The sequence below is a fragment of the Medicago sativa genome, chromosome 8 (genome assembly GCF_051527215.1).
Source record: "Medicago sativa cultivar Bolivia chromosome 8, Bolivia_mono, whole genome shotgun sequence".
Taxonomy (NCBI): Eukaryota; Viridiplantae; Streptophyta; class Magnoliopsida; order Fabales; family Fabaceae; genus Medicago; species Medicago sativa.
In genome coordinates, this window is record NC_140756.1 from 42,464,634 (window position 1) to 42,486,691 (window position 22,058).

Genomic DNA, 22,058 nt, shown 5'->3' on the forward strand with positions numbered 1-22,058 from the left:
GTTGGAGTCAAGGATATGTACGCCATTTGGTAAGGACTATGGTTTTCAACTGCACATGTAACAAGGGTTCTAGCAAGTTCCCAAATTACAACTATCCTTATGAATATATCGGTGTATAGGAATGCTCCTAGTCCAATATCATCCACAAGGAAGTCTAATTTGAGTGTAGTATCGCGTGACAACTAAAGTCAAGAATGCTCTTGGTTTAGCCACCACACTACGTCCTAAAAAGGCCAAGATGGGTTAAGCGTTACTAAGGTCCACGACTTCACGGGACACTCACATTGAAAGTAATAACGTCGACATGAATGCTCATGACAACAAGAGTACTACCTTCCGTGAGGCCTTCGCCAAGTAGGGTTATCACATGTACGCATGGTCCAAGAATGCTCTTGGTATGGAACTATGATTATACCCCATCCTATCTTATATTTCTCTCAAGTCCGGGTGAGGACTTATCTCACCACTCACGTTAAGAAAAGAAGAAAGAAGAAGAAGGGAGAACATATATACAGGTATTTCCATCTTTTATTTTTTGATTTTTTTAAGCAAGTTATAGCACAAAAATTTAGGTAAAACCAAGTTAGGCTCAACCCTCTTAGGGATCCCCCAGCAGAGTCGTCATTTCCGTCGCGTCATTTTTCGGAGATCAAGGCTATTTGATTAGCGTTTGACTCACTTTTTTATTTCACGACCGAACATTTAATTTTTTAAGGAAAAGGGGAAAAAAGTTCAAACTACCCCATTTTGAAAAGATTTTAGGTTCGGGGGTTAGTTACATGAAGGGAAGGTGTTAGCACCCTTTATGTCTGTAGTACTCTACGGGAACCTCTTGGTTTAATTTAATTAATGTGCTATAACTTGCTTATCTTTTTGAAAAAAGAAAGGAAATTAAAAATGGAAAAAAGGAGACCTAATTATCTACATTTTATTGATTTGGAAGGACAAGTCCTTTGCCTACGTACCCGTGAGGGATCAAAATCACGTAGTTCGTGGTAAAAATTGACGTTTGATTTGTTTTTGTGTTTTTTGTTAGTTTTGAAAAAGGTTTTAAAAGGAAAAGCCAAATGGCAAATAAATTTGTTTGTGTTTTTTAATTGAAGAAAATGGACTCAAGATAAATTAAATTGATTGAATATTTGATTAAGGAAAAAAATAAAAAAGACGGTCACTTGATTTAAGATCAAGGTTTATTTAAAAAAATATTTTTGTGTTTTAATATATTTGCATGTTTTTTGTTGTTTTCAAATAATTGGAATGAAATTGAACTAACGGAGCACAAAAAAATAAAAGCGTAGGTATTCCGTGGTGACGTTGGATCACCACGAAAACCTTTAACCTAATCTAGGAACAAGATAAGAGGCATACACGCACGCACGCACACATGCACCTAAGCTATTACAAAAAAATACCTATTAATACATTCTATGGTCTGCGAGAAAATAAATAAATTACATTAAGCCTCTATTTACATTCTAAGTTCTATGCATGAAATAAATTAAATTACATTAATGCCTAATTACATTCTAATAAATAAAAGAAACTAAATTAAAATGTGCAATGCTAAAACTACACTAAAAAATGCATGAATTATTTGCATCTAAACCTAATATGCAATCTAAATTTGGAAAATAAACAATGATAATTAAAATGCTAATAAAAAAATGAAATGTAACGAATGGAAATAGAATGACTTAAGACGCAGCAAAATTAAAATGCGATAGCGAAAAAATGCATGAGAATTAGACGAGATATAGTAAAAATATGCATGCAGGGGGGTATTAACAGTAGATAAGGAGGGTGCAGGAATTGAAAAAAGAAGCAAATTGGGCTTAAGGAGACTGCAGGGCCTGTGGACTTAAGCAGGAATAATCTGGGTCATTATAAGCCATTGGATGTGATCTGGATGGTAGGAAGAGCGAGGGTGTAACATCCCGCCTGTCGGTATCGGTATATTACCCGTTAATCGTGCCAGAGGAAATAATTCATGGAAAGTGGGTTAATAGTTAATATTTTATGGCATGTCATCATAACACGGGAAAAGTATCAGTGTCGGATTTAATACGCTTAAGACAAGGGCATTTTGGTAATTGCACGGGAAAGGATATTTATTTGGATTAGGCTCCAAAATATCTCATTTTTTCATCTTCTTTCTCTCTCTAAGTTGGCAAAACTTTCTCTCCTCCTTCTCTCTTCCTTCTCACGCCATTCTTTCCTTCTTTCTTCTACAAATCTTTCCAAAGCTTATTTCTTTCATGGAAAGCTTTAAGACTTTGGTTCCTCATGATCTTTCAAGATTAAGGAAGCTTAGGTTTCACTTGATTTCTCTATTTCTCTCCTCAAAAATGGATTCAAAGGTTAGGGTTTGTTGATGGAAAAGAGGAAGCTAGAGCTTGCATATATTGTGGTACCTCCAAGAGTTAGGAACAAGTAGAAGCCTCACATGAGCTTGTTTTCTAACTTCATCACCGCAAGAGAAGTCCATGAAGAATTAGGGATTTGGTGAAAGCTTTGGGTTAGAGTATAAACTCAAAGATTGATGATCAAGCAAGGGATCACGATGCTAAAGATTGCAAGAAAACATCAAGATAATAAAGATTTGGGTTAAGTATTAAGAAGTGATCAAGCTAGGGTTTTGGGCTTGTATGAGGTTGGGATTTGATGATGCTTCAAGAACTTGATTAGGTGAGTTCTATAGATAGTTTTCCTACCCTTTGGGATCATGTTTATGCCATGTTAGATTATTATGAAAGCTATGAAAATTCTAGGGTTTATGTATTATGTTAGTAGCCCCTTTTCTTGCCATGCTTGCTAAACATGTTAATACTTGCTATATGAGTGTTTTATAAGTACCCTATGATCAATATGTACCAATATGCTTAGAGACACTTGGTTTGAGGTTTTTGGGTCAAAAATACCATTTTTAGGGGTTCTGGACTGTCACAACTCGCCACGGCGAGCTATTGCTCGCCACAACAAGCAGAAGCAGCAGAACACATGATCTGCTCGCCTCCTACTCGCCATGGCGAGTAGGTACTCGCCTCCCCAGCAATGTTGCTCGCCATGGCGAGCAAGTGGTGCCTTCTGGTGTTGCTTGTTCGTTCTGGCAGATTCGGTGTTTTTCGTTCCGGATCTTTTTGTGCAGTCTTTTATAAAAGTAAACCCCTCAAACCAAGGTCCTAAATGAAGATCAATGAAAGCAAGATTTTTATGATAAAGAGGCAAGTATTAAGCATGCTAGTAAGGCAAGGCATGCGAGAGAATTATGTCATGATTCGGGTAGCAAGATAATCTTTAAGGAAAGGGAAGAACTAGAGCCTCGGTATAGTTATCGAGAATTAGAATAGTTAGAAAGAATAGATGATAGGTTAAATCGCAAGTGCACGATTCTATCGAAGTAATAAGAAGAGTATCGATCCACAGGGAGTTGGTTAAATTCTGACTAACTTCTATGAATGATTAGCTAAAAAGATTAGAGTTTGAAATAGGGTTTATAATAACAATGATAATAATAATAATAACAATAGTAATAATATAAAACGTACCTTGGGATTGTTGGTTCGTCGAACGGCTAACCCTACAACCTAATCCTAATCCTTGGTTTATGCTAGACCTAATTTCTAAGGACGAATCTCTCTAAAGCCTATCCCCTTCTTCGTTCGATATCCGGGGAGTGTGTCTCTCAAGGTGTTAGACCTATTCTCATGGCTAACTCCTATATTAAGATCCTTGATTGTACGAGATTCTATAAGTCCCAAGGTTCACTAGGCTATTCTCATGCTTCGCAATCCTTGTCTAAATTCACTTGTTCGGTTATTAAGACTTCTTCGTTCGATTCATCACCTTAATAACTAGGGTAACGAATTAACAAGTACTAACCCTCCGCGTTCGCATCCAAAGTTTGGTACTTGTTAATATCGTTATGAAGAACGGTGAATTTAGATAAGAGAATTAGGGTTACATAAACTAGGATTAGAGATTAGGATTGATGGATCAAGCCATAAGACTCACCCAACAATCCTAAGACTAGAAGAAGAACATAGAATATAAACGATAACTTTTATTGAGAAAATAGTATTCTGTCCCAATACTAATTCAGAATTAAAGATGATAAAACAAGGAGAACAAGCTCTCTATTTATAGCCTACTAATGACTTAAGCCCTAAGAAATAACTGAAGGAATATTCTCTGAAGATCCATGGGCTTTATCGTCAAAGCAGGCTGCGTAGAAAACCGCTGTTCGGAGCAAAAAGCAGCTAAAAGGGATGCTGGCAATCGCGCACGGCCGTGCGCCTTGCAGGCGTGGGCCGTGCGCCCTTCACTGACTTGGGGGAGCGAATTCTGATTTCTTCGAGTGCATGTTTCGGTCCCAAATCTTGGAAATCTCCTATTTTTGTGCTCCAAATCCCTTTTCTTTAGCTCCAAGCCTTGCAAATCATATATTTGATCCTGAAATATAATATTGGATTCTTTGAAGTAAAAAGCTCTTAAATATAAATAAAAACACATAGAATCTAATTAAATCTAAATAGAATTAAACTAAAAAACTTAATTAGAATACGTAATAAATCTACTTATCAAACTCCCCCACACTTGAATCTTTGCTTGTCCTCAAGCAAAAGGCAGCAAACATAGCAGCAACAAAAGATTTGATTATGGCAATATTAAGAACAAATGTCTCAAATGAAAGGCTTTGCCTCAAGTACACTAATTACAATTTCAAATACTTCTCATGAACCTATTCTACCCAACATCAAGTCTCAAGTGAGTGTGTGTGTGCAGTCCAACCCTTTTCTTGCTCCTGTATAAGACAGATATTATGAGGAATAGGTTCTATCCTTAGTGCTAAAGTAACCGAGAAAAGTCCTTTCTTCATTTCATATAAGAGTGATGGGAATTTGAGTTAAAATTAAATTAGATTTAACAATTAAGCACAAGGGGCTGCAGATGCTTAGGGGCTATCTATCCTCGTAGGGAGTCTTCTCGGATGTAATTGTCCTTTCCCCCTAGATTCAAAATCACCCTAAGCAGTGCTGCAAAATTAATATTTGTTTCATCTCCGCGTAGGAAGTCTTTTTGGATGTAATTGTCCTTTCCCCCTAGCATTGATGAATTAGTTTCATTTAAGTTCAAATTAAGGAGTCACCACCACAATTAGGAAGTTAGGGATTGTCCTTCCCCCCACATGTTGGTGCCATTCTCCCGCCCCATTTAACATTAACAAATTAAAAAGAATATAACAATTAAGAACAATTTGATTAATTTTCCCACACAAACTTATACTACTTTTACTCTTAAGACTTTAAAGGGTCTAAGTTAACACTAAAGCTAGAACGTGCTCCTTAAAATACCTATTCATACATTTACTCAAAGATTGCAACTGGGTGCTTTTCTCATTGGAGAATTTTCACATTAAAACAAGATATGGGTATAGCAAGAACATAAGAAACTACTTTCATGTAGAAGAAGCAACCTAAAGAAGAGACAAAACAAAAAATTTTCATGCCATTTTTACATTAAAAACAAGCTACTTAGTCATGCCTCTTGCTATAAAAACAAAACAAAAGAATAAAGTTCAAGGGAGTTTGGGAACACTACGACTCTTACTACCTAGACACTTTATTGGCTCCCCCCCACACTTGGGAGAAGCATTGTCCTCAATGCATAAAGAAAACAAGAAATTAAAAGGAAGAGAGGAAGAGAATAGAGGAGAAAGGAAGAGGAAAGCTCACATTTTTAATTGTTGCCCGGAGGGGGACGGTTAAGGCCAAACCTTTGCATCATTTGAGTGACAAGGCGTTGGCTTTCTTCCGCCATTCTATTTCCATGTTGTATGTCAGCTCGCATTCCAATCATCTCATTGTGCATTTGATTTTGCTTTGTATGCACTTTTTGGAATTCGGCTTGCACCCAAGCCCACCGGTCATATTCAAATTGGGGGCCGGCATGCAGCACCGGTTCCTCTTGCTCATGTTGAGCTTCCTCCTCATCACCACCATCATTAACTTGCACCTCGGGTACCTGCAAATCATCATAAAGCAAATTTTCTGCCTCCCATGTGTTAGTTCTAGCCGGGTTAGGCAAAAATAAACCAGTTGTGGCTCCATCAATTTTCCACTGATAGGTACCGTTCTTGAGGTCAACAAAGAAGGTCATTAAAGCTAGTTTTTCAATGTTCAACAAAGGGTTCCCCTCAATCCTATTGGTCCCTAAATCCTCCCCCACACCAAACTTTTCAGCTATGAAGGTAATGATACCTCCAACTATGATCTCACCGGATCTTTTAGTGGTTAAAGAGGCCAAGTGATCAAGCATGTAATAACCTGTGTTAACGGGGCGGTTGTTCAACATTGCCCACAACAAAAATAACTCATCGGTCCTAGCGGAACTAGGCTCTCTCCTTCCAAAGATAGTAAACCCCATTACCCTCTGAATGTACCTAAGCACTGGGTTGTGTATCCTACTAGCCTTGTTAGCTTGTGAATTACACTCATCGAGCCCGGAGATATTTTTCCAAAAAGTTTGGACATTGTAGTCTTCCGGTTTCAATTGTGTGCACTCATGGATGTATCCCTCGGAGGGAAAACCCATGTCTTCATTAAACTTCTCTAAGGACATGTTATAGTCTTGTCCTAAAAGCCGAAAGGCTACGGTATGATTGGGGATGTTTTTCTTGGTTTTGTCTTTGGAAAAGACAAGTGAGCTAAGAAACCCATAGGTAAAATTCTCATAACCCCATCGGGGTCGCATTAAGTCACTCCATCCTATGGTTTCAAAAAGCCTAACCACATTCTCTCTAATCCCTAAACTAATCATCGTATGATCATTAGCATATTTGCAATTATGAATAGGTTTAGAGATGACAAGATTATACCTATCTTTTTGGTCGGAGCCTTTGAGGTTAATGCCGTGGTATTTTGATGGCTTCTTTCTTCCTCCCGCGCCTCCGGTGGTGTCAATTTCCTTGCCCTTCCTTTTTCCGGTCATTTTGACTTAGTTTGAAAAAAAAAATTGACTTTTATGGATTTTAGGTTTGTGGGAAAAAGTGGGTTTTTGATGAAGGTTTTGTGTGAGAAGTGAAGGTTTGATGTTGGGTATGTGGTGGAAGTGAAGTTTTTGAGTAGTTTGTTGGGTTTGGGTGAAAAATTGGTGGTTTTTGTGTGGGATAATGAAGGAATACGAAAATTGGGTGTTTTGGATTGAGTGGATGAAATTTGGTTTTGTTTGGATGTTTATGTTGGAAATTGGATTTGGAATGGTTTGGGTAAAAGATTGGAGTGGATTGGTTGAGTTTTGATGGAGATATGTGAGGTTGAAGGTTGAAGAAAAATGGAGGTTTAGAGATTGGTTGAAGATGGAGGTTTAGAGAGAGAAGTAGGATGAGAGAGGTTTGTGTGGTTTAAAAAGGGGAAGAAGAAGAAATTTTTTTTTTTTGTGATATGAGGTATGTGTGTCGCGCACGGCCGTGCGCCTTGGAGGCGTGGGCCGTGCGGACACTTCTGTCCTATGGGTCAATATTTTCAAAAAATTCGCGCACGACCACGCGCAATGAGGCGTGGGCAGTGCGCCTGTTTCTGGTTCTCTTGGGTCAAAATTTTTGAAATTTTCTTCACATCTTTGGACATGTACCTACAAAACAACTTAAAGCAAAACAAAACAAAACAAAAACAAAGCGATAAAAATGTGTGGGTTGCCTCCCACGAAGCGCTCTTTTCGTGTCATTAGCTTGACGATAAAGTGGGTTCTCTATCCTATACCCAATCTCTCAAAAAGGGACAAAGGCATCAAACTAACACTATCCCCTAAGTCACACGTCTTTCTTGATGGGTTCACTTCCAATCATACAAGGGATGGAAAAACTACAGAGACCTATGAGGTTAGGCTTAGGAAGCCTTTGTGGGTAAGGAAGTTTTGTCTTATGAGGCGATGAAACAAGTGGCTTATCTCTCTCTCCTATGGCATTCTCACTTTGTGGTTTGCTACTCAACTTCTTGTTCTTAATAACTTTGGTGGTCACAACGGGGGCTTCTAACTGGTTACCATCCCTAGGAATAATAGCATTTATATGGGTCTTGGGGTTGGTTTCAGGTTGACTAGAAAAAATTCCAGGGGTCTTAGAGAAAGAAGCTATTTGTTGGGCTACCTGGGCTACCTGAAGTTCAAGCATAGTGTTATTAGTAGCAATACCATCCACTTTTATAGTGAGCTTATCAAGAGAGTCTTTTAGAGCTTCAGTTTGTGTTTTAAAATCTATGTTTTGCTGGGTTTGAGTAAGAATGCAATTTTCCAGCATAAGCTCTAAATTAGACTTCTGAAAAGTTCTCTGATTGCTTGTGTAATCAGGTTGTGCTTCTTGTCCCAAGGGATTTTGAGGAGTTTTATTGAAAAATTTTGAGTGGGCCTCATCCCTTGGTTATATTGAGCGTAATTCAACTGCTCAAGACTTTCAGCACTACCTAATTGACACTCAGCACCAGTATGATCAATTATACCACGAATTTCAGAAGGAGGCATAACAGGAGCGGGTGTGTAAGCACTTACATTAAGTTTATCTATTTTGTGAGAAAGTGCGTCCACCTTGGCAGTTAGATGATCAGAGGAAGAAACTTCGTACATACCTGCCCCCTTTTTGGAGGGTGAAGGAGCGACAGCAGAGATAGCTCTCTCACTCGTCCACTGATAGTAGTTTTGAACCATATCCTCGATCAAAGCATATGCGGCTGTGTAAGTTTTATTCATCAAAGCTCCACCTGCAGCTGCATCAACATAAATTCTAGTGGAGTACAAGAGACCATTATAAAAAACGTGGATGATAAACCATTTCTCTAAACCATGATGGGGGCAAAGCCTAAGCATTTCTTTGAAACGCTCCCACGCATGATAAAGGGATTCCCCATCCTTTTGAGTGAATCTTATGATTTGATTCCTTAATTGCACAGTTTTACTATGGGGAAAGAATCGAGAGAGGAAAGTTTGCCTCATTTGGTTCCACGATGTTATAGAACCAACTTCCAATGAATTAAACCAAGCACTAGCTCTATCCCCTAAGGAAAAAGGAAAGAGGTGCAGCCTTACGGCCTCTTGGTTTGCATTTAAGGTTCCACTGAGTCTTAAAAAATTTGACACATGAAGATTCGGATCCTCAGTGGGTGATCCGAAAAATTGATTTTGTTGCACTAAGTAGATAAGTGCAGGTTTTATTTCAAAATTTTCATCAACTAACGGGTACACAATAGCATCGTATGACTCATCCGAAGATTGGATTGTATACTCTTTGAGAGCACGTTCCTTAGCCATGTTATTACTATGTGCGTTTTCAACTTTAAACCCAAAAGTTTACAAAAAAGATGAAAAGAAATTAGAAAGAAGAAGAAAAGAATAGAAATATTTTTTTTTTCTTTTTTCTTTTTTTTTTTAGGAAAATAAACGATAAAGATATTTTTTTTTTCAAGCTAATCAATACAAAAAAAAGTTAATCAAAATTAGGTTAACTTCCCCGGCAACGGCGCCAAAAACTTGATAGGTTAAATCGCAAGTGCACGATTCTATCGAAGTAATAAGAAGAGTATCGATCCACAGGGAGTTGGTTAAATTCTGACTAACTTCTATGAATGATTAGCTAAAATGATTAGAGTTTGAAAGAGGGTTTATAATAACAATGATAATAATAATAATAACAATAGTAATAATATAAAACGTACCTTGGGATTGTTGGTTCGTCGAACGGCTAACCCTACAACCTAATCCTAATCCTTGGTTTATGCTAGACCTAATTTCTAAGGACGAATCTCTCTAAAGCCTATCCCCTTCTTCGTTCAATATCCGGGGAGTGTGTCTCTCAAGGTGTTAGACCTATTCTCATGGCTAACTCCTATATTAAGATCCTTGATTGTACGAGATTCTATAAGTCCCAAGGTTCACTAGGCTATTCTCATGCTTCGCAATCCTTGTCTAAATTCACTTGTTCGGTTATTAAGACTTCTTCGTTCGATTCATCACCTTAATAACTAGGGTAACGAATTAACAAGTACTAACCCTCCGCGTTCGCATCCAAAGTTTGGTACTTGTTAATATCGTTATGAAAAACGGTGAATTTAGATAAGAGAATTAGGGTTACATAAACTAGGATTAGAGATTAGGATTGATGGATCAAGCCATAAGACTCACCCAACAATCCTAAGACTGGAAGAAGAACATAGAATATAAACGATAACTTTTATTGAGAAAATAGTATTCTGTCCCAATACTAATTCAGAATTAAAGATGATAAAACAAGGAGAACAAGCTCTCTATTTATAGCCTACTAATGACTTAAGCCCTAAGAAATAACTGAAGGAATATTCTCTGAAGATCCATGGGCTTTATCGTCAAAGCAGGCTGCGTAGAAAACCGCTGTTCGGAGCAAAAAGCAGCTAAAAGGGATGCTGGCAATCGCGCACGGCCGTGCGCCTTGCAGGCGTGGGCCGTGCGCCCTTCACTGACTTGGGGGAGCGAATTTTGATTTCTTCAAGTGCATGTTTCGGTCCCAAATCTTGGAAATCTCCTATTTTTGTGCTCCAAATCCCTTTTCTTTAGCTCCAAGCCTTGCAAATCATATATTTGATCCTGAAATATAATATTGGATTCTTTGAAGTAAAAAGCTCTTAAATATAAATAAAAACACATAGAATCTAATTAAATCTAAATAGAATTAAACTAAAAAACTTAATTAGAATACGCAATAAATCTACTTATCAATAGAATGCTTTGCATTAGTAATATGCTTGATAGACGCGAGGTGATGAGAGTATTATCTTCGCATAGAAGCAAGGGCCATACGAGTACGGCAAGACGTGAATCGATTTTATATCCATTCACAAGGTAAGTTAAGCAAGCATATAGTTACCTCTAGTGGGATCGTCTAGGGATCCGAGGTAAAAGAGTTAGCATGTTTAAGTTAATTTTCATGCATAAGACTAAGACTTATAAGGAAGAAAGAGTGTTATGTCTCTTGTAACCCTTCCAAGGTTGGATTCAAGGGGTTCCCCTAGGGGAATGGTTAAGCCGAAAGGGAGCCGCATTTCATTAAGTTAAAGTGTCGTGTCTTTTATATACCTTCCAAGGTTGGATATAAAAGGTTCCTCTAGGGGAATGGGGCAAGCCGTAAGGGACCCGCACGTTCACTAAGGGAGTCCGGTGCGCTATTGCAAAGCATTTTCACCGGTAGTAAGGGATTAACTTCCGGGCTTACTCCACTCGAGACTAATCCGTAAAATGAACTCAGATAAGTTGTTTGTTACACGCTAACATAATCAATGAAGCTGACTTTGCATATTTATTATACATGTATATGTTATGTCAGAGAGCCTTGACATAGATTGTCAAGAACAAGTAGCGACTTGGCGTAGATCGTCAAGAAGTAGCAAGTTAGCAAGAGTCACTTTTGTGATAAGAGATGATATGTTGTTGATACAACATATTAAGCAAGTAGCGCAAGTATATAAAGATATGCCGATGACGATCTTAGGTTTCCCCTAATCGTCCGGTTTAGATTCGTGTCAAGATATAAATATATGAGAGCCATGATGCACAGAGCGTATCTTGGCATTGCGGTTTTAGATTTCCCCTAACCGCCATGACACATATAGAAGAGAAGCCTATAACAAGTTAAGAATATTATGACGGCCCTAGTATGCACGACCGTCTAAGAAAGCAAGTCCTCACACACGTATAATCAACCGGTAGGTTGTATTGTAGACACGTGGTGACCGTAGGTTTCCCCCGTGGTTGCCTATAGCCTAGGGTTAGGTGGAACTCACTGAGACATTATGTCTCATCCCAATCCTTATTTGTTTCAGATATCAGGATGGATAGCAAGCTAGTAGCCGGATGGACGTTGCGACAAGTGTTTGTTCGTACCCGATGCAAGATGATGAGGATATTCAAGGATGTACTTTTACCATTTTAAAAAAGTTGAGTTGTAAACTTATTGTACGAACACATTTGTTGTATTTGTCATTCATTCGAAGTTTTTATTGTTGTAAAATTTTAATGTATCCAATACTAAACTAATGCACATGCTAGACTTTCTAGATACGTCTAGTATGGGTGTTACATAGGGTGCATGGTGGAAACCTGCACCTACGCACATGGTAGCAGATGGCGCCTATAAATAGGCTATGGGCAACATTTTCTTTCATTTTTAAGTTTTCTTCTCTCTCTTCTATTCTAAACCTCTGTTCTCTCTTACTCCGATGGAGATTTCCGACGGTGCAAGATTATCTGACGCGGTGGTTGGCCGGCCGGAGTGGCGGCGCCACCGCGTCGGACCTAACAGGTTCCTATTTTTGATTTTTTTGTTCCTAATTCTTTTCTTCTCCTACCCTACTGCTTCGGCTCCATTTCCACACCTAGGATCCCCAAAATACTCAAACCCAACCCTAGATCAAAACAAACAAAACAATGAAATACTACCTTTGTTTATGGATCGGCTACAGTTTGAATTGCTACGGCTTGCCTCGTCTGGGTGACTGTTCGAGCTCCTGATGACGTTTGGTGCTGCCGTCGGTTCTGGATGCGCGTCGGTTCTGTTGTGTTGGTGAATTGCATGAGGTCTATGGTCTGTGCGTGTGTGAAATTTGTTCTTTATTGCAGGTGTTGTGGTTATGTGATTCGGGTGAGTTTGTGCTGTTTGAGGTTGTCGTCGGTTTGGATATTTGAGGGTTTGTGAATTCGGTGATGTATGATTCTGAATTGTGGTTATGGTGGTGGTGCCGTTTTGATGTTGACCGATTTGGGTTTGGGTTGTGATGTTGATTTTGTTGTGGTTGCGTTACTGGAACTGTTGTTTTGCAGGTTTTGAATATGTTGTACGTTAGTTTGTTCTGACCGTGTAATGTCGCAACTTATTGATGAATTTCGGCCCCCTAACTGTGCTGCAGATTGGTCCTTTTATAGTGCTGGGTTTGGTTTCTAGGGTCTGTTTGGATATAGCAGAAATTTGTGTATCTGTTCCTGGAAGTTTGCTGCAGATGAAGCATGAACCAGATTGGGATGGATGTAACATTTGCGTGACAGCCTGTGCGGTGAACTTGGACTCCTTTTTGGACTCATTTGGACAAAAATAAATAATTATGATAATAATAAAAAAACAAGATAAAGACTTAACAAAAAAATGACAATTAAAAAGGATAAAGTTTAAATAGAAAATTAACTAAAAAACAATAAATATTTTTAAAAACAAAATTAAAGTTAATTTGAAAATTAGATAAAAGATGGAAATAAAAAATAAAAAATAAACCACAGGGAGAAGAGGGTCTGACTCGAAACCAAACATGAGGTATTTTAAAATACCTCTCTGCCGAATTTTTTATTGAAAAGTCAGAGACTGATCAGGGTCAGGTGACACGTGTCGGTGTATGAATGTAGGATCCTTAGGTCAAAAATTGGGGTATGACATATAGGATAAGTTGTTCTTGAAATTTTAGCTTAAATGGGTGAAAATCATGATTGTGTTGATGAATGTTGCTCAAACTATGTTCTAATTGCTTGCTATGTGATTGGATAGGTTTTTATGTTGAAATTCATGGAATGGATTATGTTAAATGTGATGTTTGAATTAAGTTATGGTTTGTTGGTTAATTTTGGGAGAAATGGGTGATAAATCATGAAATGATGTTTTGATGAATTGAGCTCTATGATTATGATTGATGAAGTTGTTAATGAGGAGTAATGAGTATGAAATTTTGTTTTGATTATGAGTTTTAGGTGTGGAATTGAATTTGGGGAAAAACGAGGTTTTAAGCTAAAAAACATTTTTAAGTGATTATGTGAAATAAGTTGTTTTGAGCTAAGTTGAATTGAAATATTTTCGAGTAAAAATGAGGTTAAATAGTAGGGTTAAATGGTTTAAGTGATTGGCATTGTTTTGGAATGATCGGGATCAAAAACAGTTTTGAAAACGGACTCCCCCGCGCGAAAAACAAAATTTTTTCATGAACCCTATCTTGTCAAGGCAGCACGACCGTGCAGCCTGGGAGCACAGACCGTGCGTACCACTCGCACTTGGTAAGCACGACCGTGCGACCAGTGGGAACGATTGTGCGCCATGTGCTGTGTCGGGTAACCTCGATTTTTCGTCATTTTTCAATGTTTTAAGCATACCAATGGATCCCAAACACCTAAAATTAGTTAATTGATGTATAATTGAGTACTTAAACTTGGTTTAACCTACTTTAGATTGGAATTGGATTGTAATTAGGAAAAATATACGAACTTTGTAAAAATAGATGAACTTTGGTGAAATGATGGATTATGAAACGATAACTTGCAAATGACTTTATGTTCAATATAATATAATGAAAAATGAATGATTAGTGATTTATTTGCACTTGATGAATTGATTAACTTTGTGAAAATGTTTAATCGTCTTTAATTGCAAATTATGCTAAATGTGGTGATGTGGTTTTTGTTTTGTGATGAATATGCTTGATGATGATTTTGGTGAAGATATATTGATGATAATAATTCATGATGGTGTGTGTGTATATGTATATAATGGTGATGACGGGTATGGCCCAAGAATTGGCACAAGCGAATGCAATGCAAGGCAGCAGGCCCCGTGCCCTGGGAGGAGCTTAGGAGTCGAGGTTGGATCGCTTTATGCAGAACTACCCTCCAACTTTCAAAGGAAGGTACGATCCTAAAGGCGCTCAGACCTGGCTTTAGGGAATCGAGAGGATCTTTAGGGCAATGATGACGACTGATGATCAGAAGGTGAGGCTAGCTACCCATATGTTGCCTGAAGAAGCAGAATTCCGGTGGATGAACACTAATCGAAGGATGGAAGCTGGGGGTATTACTGTGACTTGGGAGAGGTTTAAGGATGAGTTTTTGATGAAGTACTTCCAGACTAATGTGAGGAGTAGGAAAGAGATATAGTTTATGGAATTGAAGCAGGGTAGCATGTCGGTGGCTGAGTATGCGGCAAAGTTTAAGGAGTTATCTCGCTTTTGCCCGTATATCAATGTGGTGGATGCGGAGGCATTGATTAGCATCAAGTTTGAAAGCGGACTTAGCCCGAAGATTAAGCAGTTTATTGGTTTCCACGAGATTTGGGATTTTCCAACCTTGGTGAATAAGTGTCAGATTAAGCATGAGGTTGTGTGTGGATTATCGGCAGTTAAATAAGGTGACGATTAAGAATAAGTATCCTCTTCCTAGGATTGATTATTTGATGGATCAGTTGGTTGGTGCACATGTGTTTAATAAGATTGATTTGAGATCTGAATATCACCATATACGAGTTAAGTCGGAGGATATGCCAAAGACTGCATTCAGAACGAGATATGAACATTATGAGTATTATGTAATGTCGTTTGGTGTGACTAATGCGCAAGGTGTATTTATGGAATACATGAATAGGATTTTCCATCCTTATTTGGATCAGTTTATGTTGGTGTTTATATCTTGGTGTATTCGAAGTCTGAAGAAGAGCATGCGGAGCATCTGAGGATTATGTTGCACACTTTGAAGGAGAAGAAGTTGTATGTTAAGTTATTGAAGTGAGAGTTTTGGTTACGTGAAGTGAGTTTCCTTGGTCATGATATTTCAAGAGGTGGAATAACAGTGGATCCGTCTAAGGTTGATGCGGTGTTGCAATGGGAGACTCCTAAATCTGTTTCTGAGATTCAAAGTTTTCTTGGTTTGGCGGGTTACTACCGGAGGTTCATTGAAGGAGTCTCTAAGTTGGCTTCACCTTTGACAGAGTTGACTCGCCAGGGACAAGTTTTTGTTTGGGATGCTAAGTGTGAGGTGAACTTTCAAGAGTTGAAGATAAGCTTAACTTCTGTGCCAGTTTTGATTCTACCGAAGGTGAATGAATTGTTTGTTGTGTATTATGATGGGTCTAAGATGGGAATGGGCAGAGTGCTTATGCAGAATGGTCAGGTTGTGGCATATGCTTCAAGGCAGTTGTTAGTTGGTATTTTCACCCCTCATTTAATGTGGTCAACATTAGTTGACTTTTACTCTTGTAGGAATCGAAGCCCTTTCCTCAACTAAAGGAGTTTTGATGAGATGTTGGACTTAGCAAGAAAAGTCTCGAAGCCTTAAAGTTCGACAAGATACGAGCTAAGAAGCATAACCGTCGAAGTAAAGCAACTACCTTTGAAGCAGGAAGATTCAAAATTCAAAAGAGAAGCGGTTTCCTCAAAGGAGAACGTGGGAGGCAAGCAGTTGTCTGCATGGAAGGAGCGTTGATCATGGGATTAATATCTTTCCAAGTTATTTTCTATGTATAAATAGTAGTTTTCCATATGGAAAATGGGTCGCAAATCACCTATACAGAATTTTAAAACACTTGAAGTACCGACGCGGGGGAAATCGTCATAAAGAATGTATGTAAAAGATTTGTCGAACTACCTTTATTTTTAATGCATTGTATTTTACCTTTCCTTTAAGTTTCTGTAATTTAAAATTAATGCCTTTACTTTGCTTTTAAAACCTTTTTTCTGTCGAAAGACGCCACACGGTCTTGTCCCGTTCATTAAGCAACCTACGAACTCGATGAACACACAAAAACAAATGCACAACATGTCCTAGAATCTATGGTTTGGTCCTACTCGTAATAATCAAAACTAGCTCGTATTGTTTACCAAATACACCGGTAAACAGCAGTTGAAAGTTCATGACAGGAATTATCCGATCCATGATTTGGAATTGGCAGTTGTTGTGTTTGCGCTTAAAGTTTGGAGGCACTATCTATATGGTTCGAGGTTTGAGGTGTTTAGTGATCACAAGAGTTTGAAGTATCTGTTTTACTAGAAGGAACTGAATATGAGGCAGATAAGATGGTTAGAATTACTTAAGGATTATGTTTTTGTGTTAAGCTATAATCCAGGAAACACAGATGTGGTAGCGGATGTGTTGAGTAGGAAATCATTGCATATGTCTGCACTGATGGTGAAAGAGTTGGAGTTGGTCGAGCAGTTTCAAGATCTAAGTTTGGTGAGTGTGTTGACGCCTAGTGGTGTGAAGTTTAGAATGTTGAAGTTGACGAGTAATATATTGGAGGAAATCAAAGATGGCCAGAAGGTGGCTATGGAACTAGTAGATTGTTGGGTTTTGATTAATCAAGGTAAAGAGAAGAACTTTAGAATAGATGAGAATGAAATTATGAGGTTTCCTAATCATGTTTGCGTACCGGATGTACCCGAACTTAAGAGGAAGATTCTAAATGAAGGTCACCATAGTAGTTTGAGTATTCATCCCGTAACGATGAAGATGTATCAAGATCTTAAGAAGTTGTTTTGGTGGCCAGGAATGAAAAGGGACGTAGATGAGTTTGTGTTTGCTTGTTTGGTTTGTCAGAAATCTAAGGTCGAGCATCAGATGCCGTCGGGAGTGATGTAACCGTTGTTTGTGCTAGAGTGTAAGTGGGATAATATTTCAATGGATTTTGTTGGGAGCATTGCTGAAGACTGCGAAGGATAGTGACTCGATTTGGGTTGTTGTTGATCGGTTGACGAAGTTGACACATTTTATTCATATTAAGACCGGTATGTCCGACGAAGTTAGTGGAGATCTACATTGAGCAGGTTGTCAGATTGCATGGTGTTCCATCTAGCATTGTGTCTGATAGAGATCTGAGGTTCACATCTAAGTTTTGGGAGAGTTTCCAAGCAGGTTTGGGAACTAAGTTGAGGTTGAGTTCTGCTTATCATCCTCAAACGGATGGTCAATCGGAGATGACTATTTAGTCTTTAAAAGATTTGCTAAGAGCTTGTGCTTTAGAACAAGGTATAAGTTGGTGTGAATGTTTACCGTTGATTGAATTTACTTACAACAATAGTTTTCATTCGAGTATTGGAATGGAGCCTTTTGAAGTGTTGTATGGAAGGAGGTGTATGACACTGTTGTGTTGGTATGAGTCGGGAGAAAGTGCTTTGATAGGACTGAAAGTTGTTCAGCAAACTACGAAAAATGTTAAGATGATTCAGGAAAAGATGAATGCATCTCAGAGTAGGCAGAAGAGTTATCATGATAAGCGGAGGAAGGATATAGAGTTTCAAGTTGGATATTATGTGTTTTTGAGAGTTAACCCTGTGACCGATGTTGGGCGTACTTTGAAGTCTAAGAAGTTGACACCTCATCGGTCATTGTGAGATTATAGAAAGGATTGGAGCAGTTGTTTATCGAATTGCATTACCATGGGCGTTGTCAAACCTGCATAATGTGTTTCATGTGTCTCAATTGCGGAAGTGTGTGTATGATCTGTCCCATGTGATTCAAATGGATGATTTGGAAGTAAGTGATAATTTGATCGTTGAGACTTTGTGGTTAAGGCTTGAAGATCGAGAGGTTAAGCAGTTGAGAAGAAAAGAGGTTGTCTTGGTGAAGGTGGTTTGGATTGGACCCACATGAGAGAGCTTAATTGGGAATTGGAGAGTCAGATGAAGGAACTGTATCAGGAGTTATTTCCTTTAGGTAATTTTCAAGGACCAAAATTCTTTTAGGAGGGAGAGTTGTAATGACCCGATTATAAGATTTTATTTATTTAATTGCTTTATTAATTATTTAATTGTTTGGTGTGCTTTAATTATTGGGTTTTAGAGGAAATAAGGTTATTTTGGTAATTTGAGGAGTAAGGATAATTTAGTCATTTTAGTGTGAATGATATTTAAGTAATTTTAGGTATGGAGAGTAATTAATGAAATTGGTAGTAACTTGAAGTAATTAATAGAATAGTGGTCAATGAGTAATAATGAGGGTTTTAATAAAGTAATTGTGTAGTAACATTTTGTGAGTGATAGAAAGTTATTAAGCCCATTAGTAGATGTGACTAATATCAATAGTATATAAGAGAATAGTCTTTGTGAAAATTAGGTCAAGAGCTCATTTGTTACAATTGAGAGAAAGAGATGATTTTGGTGAATTATGTGAATTAAGTGAATTATGAGAATGATGTGAATTATATGCATTAGATGAATTATATGCATTATGTGCTTTTTGTGAATACAAGTGGAGATGAGTATATTTTTTTTTTTGAAACAGCAAATTTTATTTAAAAATCAGATCCCTGCTCAAGACGAACAGAGACCGGTAATTTAGAGAATACAAACTAGGGCGCCGTATATAGGCGGAACACCCGAAAATACACTCCAAACAAAACACCCCTACACCAATAAAATCACCCCCTAACACAGACTCTTTCTCAAAACAACCCCTGAAAAACGATACCCATAACCACCTGTTATCACTACTCAACCCCAGATAAGACCCCTCTAAATGAAACACCTCGTCCGCAACTCCTAAGCTGAGCCACTATTCCATGGATCAATCAGCTTCCACCACCGCACAACCTCTGGTCCACCGAAAGAACACCATAACAGCCCAAAACCAAACTTGAACCGAAGAACTGACTCCCAATCTCGACTCAAAAGAGCCCACCAGACTTCAAGACCAAATCAGACGGGCACCCCTAACCCTCAGTCCACCAGAGAAACACTGCAGCCCGCCATACAAGAAAACAGCCAGACACCAACTCCCGATCTCGAAGCAAAAGTAACCAGCCCGTCAGAATCCAGCACATAGCATGTAAAACAGACAACATGAATTGCGGTGATGTAAACATCAATCAACAAGGAAAAGAGCTCAGCTCGAAGGACACGCACCCTAAACACCAAAGCAACCCAAAACTTCAAACAAGAATAGCGATAACAGATGTGGACCTGAATACCAGAGGCAGCCTACGAAAGGAATCCCCCACAAAAACACCCATAGACACACCTAAGCAACACCGACCACCCCCTAATACTAAATCACCACCACTGCCTCCCCACCCAACATCACCACCACCACCCCTGCAATACCATCCCCACCACCAACACTGCATCACCCCCTATCAGATTGAAACGACGCCAAACCACCTAAACAGATAAGTCTGATGCCACCCAAAACTGAACAACAACAAAAATCACCAAAACCAACATTACGGAACAAAAACAATACAAAACTAAAACTAGAAACGACCAAAAGGATCGGCAAGCACAAAAGCAAGATAGCAAGGCTGAAAGTAAACTACACTACCAAACCACCTCTCCAAGAAACAAGCAGCAACACAAACACAGGTCAAGAGGAAGACGAAACCAAACAACAAAACACGGGCAGCGACGCCGGTCTGAAGCGGAAACACAACCCCAGATCATAGAATGGTATCCGCCAGTGGCAAGGAGAAAGCGACCGACACCGGAGTTAACAACAACCAAACCAAAAAGCAACAAGAACACACTAGCGCGACCCAAAAAGACCCAAAAATTCTGAAAGGTACATGAATGACCACTACCGCCATCACGGAGCGTCTACGCACCAAACCCTTTCGAGCAACATTCAGAAAAACACAAAAACGATGATGTAGTATATGTTTATATATATTTTTTTTTGAAGTAATATGGTTATACTTCTTAAACGATGATGTTGGTATAATATTACTTATTATAAGAGGTAACAACATATTTAATTCTTATTTTTTTTTTAAGGAATTTAATCCTTAATTTTTTGTTGACCCGTTTTCTCTCGTAAAAAGTAGGGTTAATAGACCTTTACCCCCTGTAATATAGGTCATTTTTTGTTTTCCATCCTGTAAATTTTTTTTTGTCAGATTTCGTTCTTGTAAATTTTTTTTTTTGTTTTAGAATAGCCCCTAGGCCAGCTGACTGTGCATTTTTGCTGAGGTGGCGTGCTGCGTAACCTTTTTCTGATGACGTGGCACGTTGACTGTATAATTATTTTTATTTTTTTATCAGGTACACGTGGCATTTGAGTTTTTTTTAATAAAAATAATAAAAAATCTTAAAAAATTAATAAAAAAGAAAAAAAATTCTGAAAAAATAACGAAAGAAATTTATAAATTCTGGAAAAATTAATAAAAATAAAAAACGATTAAAAAAATAAAATAATCTAATAAAATGAAAAATAATGAAAAAATTCTGAAAAATTAATAAAAATAAAAATGATTAAAAAAAATCTGGTAAAATGAAAAATAATGAAAAAATTTTGGAAAGATTAATAAAAATAAAAATAAAACCAGGAAATGATTAATATATATCGAAGTTTTCTAAAAATTGATATATTTAAAAAAAATCACATATCCAGTATTTTTTTCAATAACGGAAAAATGGAAAAAATTCATATTTTTTTTTCAAAAGTAAGAAGTTTTATTTTAATCTTTTCAAGAATTTTTTTCGAAAATTTAGTTTTTGTAAATATGATTAATCTTTTTTCAAAAATTTCAAGATTGATCATCTTTAAAAAAGTGAAATTTTTGGAAAAAGATTAATCATATTTACAAAAACTAAATTTTCGAAATTTTTTTTCGAAAAGATTAAAATAAAACTTCTTACTTTTGAAAAAAAAATATGAATTTTTTCCATTTTTCCGTTATTGAAAAAATTCTGGATATATGATTTTTTTTAAATATATTAATTTTTAGAAAACTTCGATATATATTAATCTTTTCCGGATTTTATTTTTATTTTTATTAATTTTTCCAGAATTTTTCCTTTTTACCAGATTTTTTTATTTTTTTAATCATTTTTTATTTTTATTATTTTTTCAGAATTTTTCATTATATTAGATTATTTTATTTTTTTAATCATTTTTTTATTAATTTTTCATTTTATTAGGTTATTTTATTTTTATTAATTTTTCCAGAATTTTAAAAAAAAATTCCGTTTTTTTTCAAATTTTTTTTATTTTTTCAGAATTTTTTTTCAATTTTATTAATTTTTCTAGAATTTTTTTAGATTTTTTATTAAAAAAAACACAAATGCCACGTGTACTTAATAAAAAAATAAAAAAAATTATACAGTTAGCGTGCCACGTCATCAGAAAAAGGTGACGCAACACGCCACCTCAACGAAAATGCACAATCAACTGATCTAGAAGGTTGTTCTAAAACAAAAAAATTTTAAAAGAACGAAATCTGACAAAAAAGTTTTACGGGGAAAAACCAAGTGGTTTATATTGGGTAAATGTCTGTTAACCCTAAAAAGTATATACCACGAGAAAGTATGATTTGG

General features: G+C 37.3%; 1 non-coding gene across 1 annotated transcript; it reads left to right on the forward strand.

Annotated features, from left to right (window-relative positions):
• Positions 1–8,827: 8,827 nt before the first annotated feature.
• On the forward strand, positions 8,828–8,934 carry LOC146899259 (small nucleolar RNA R71). Its single transcript, XR_015024348.1, has one exon. It is a non-coding gene; the product is annotated as a small nucleolar RNA R71 (small nucleolar RNA).
• Positions 8,935–22,058: the final 13,124 nt, after the last annotated feature.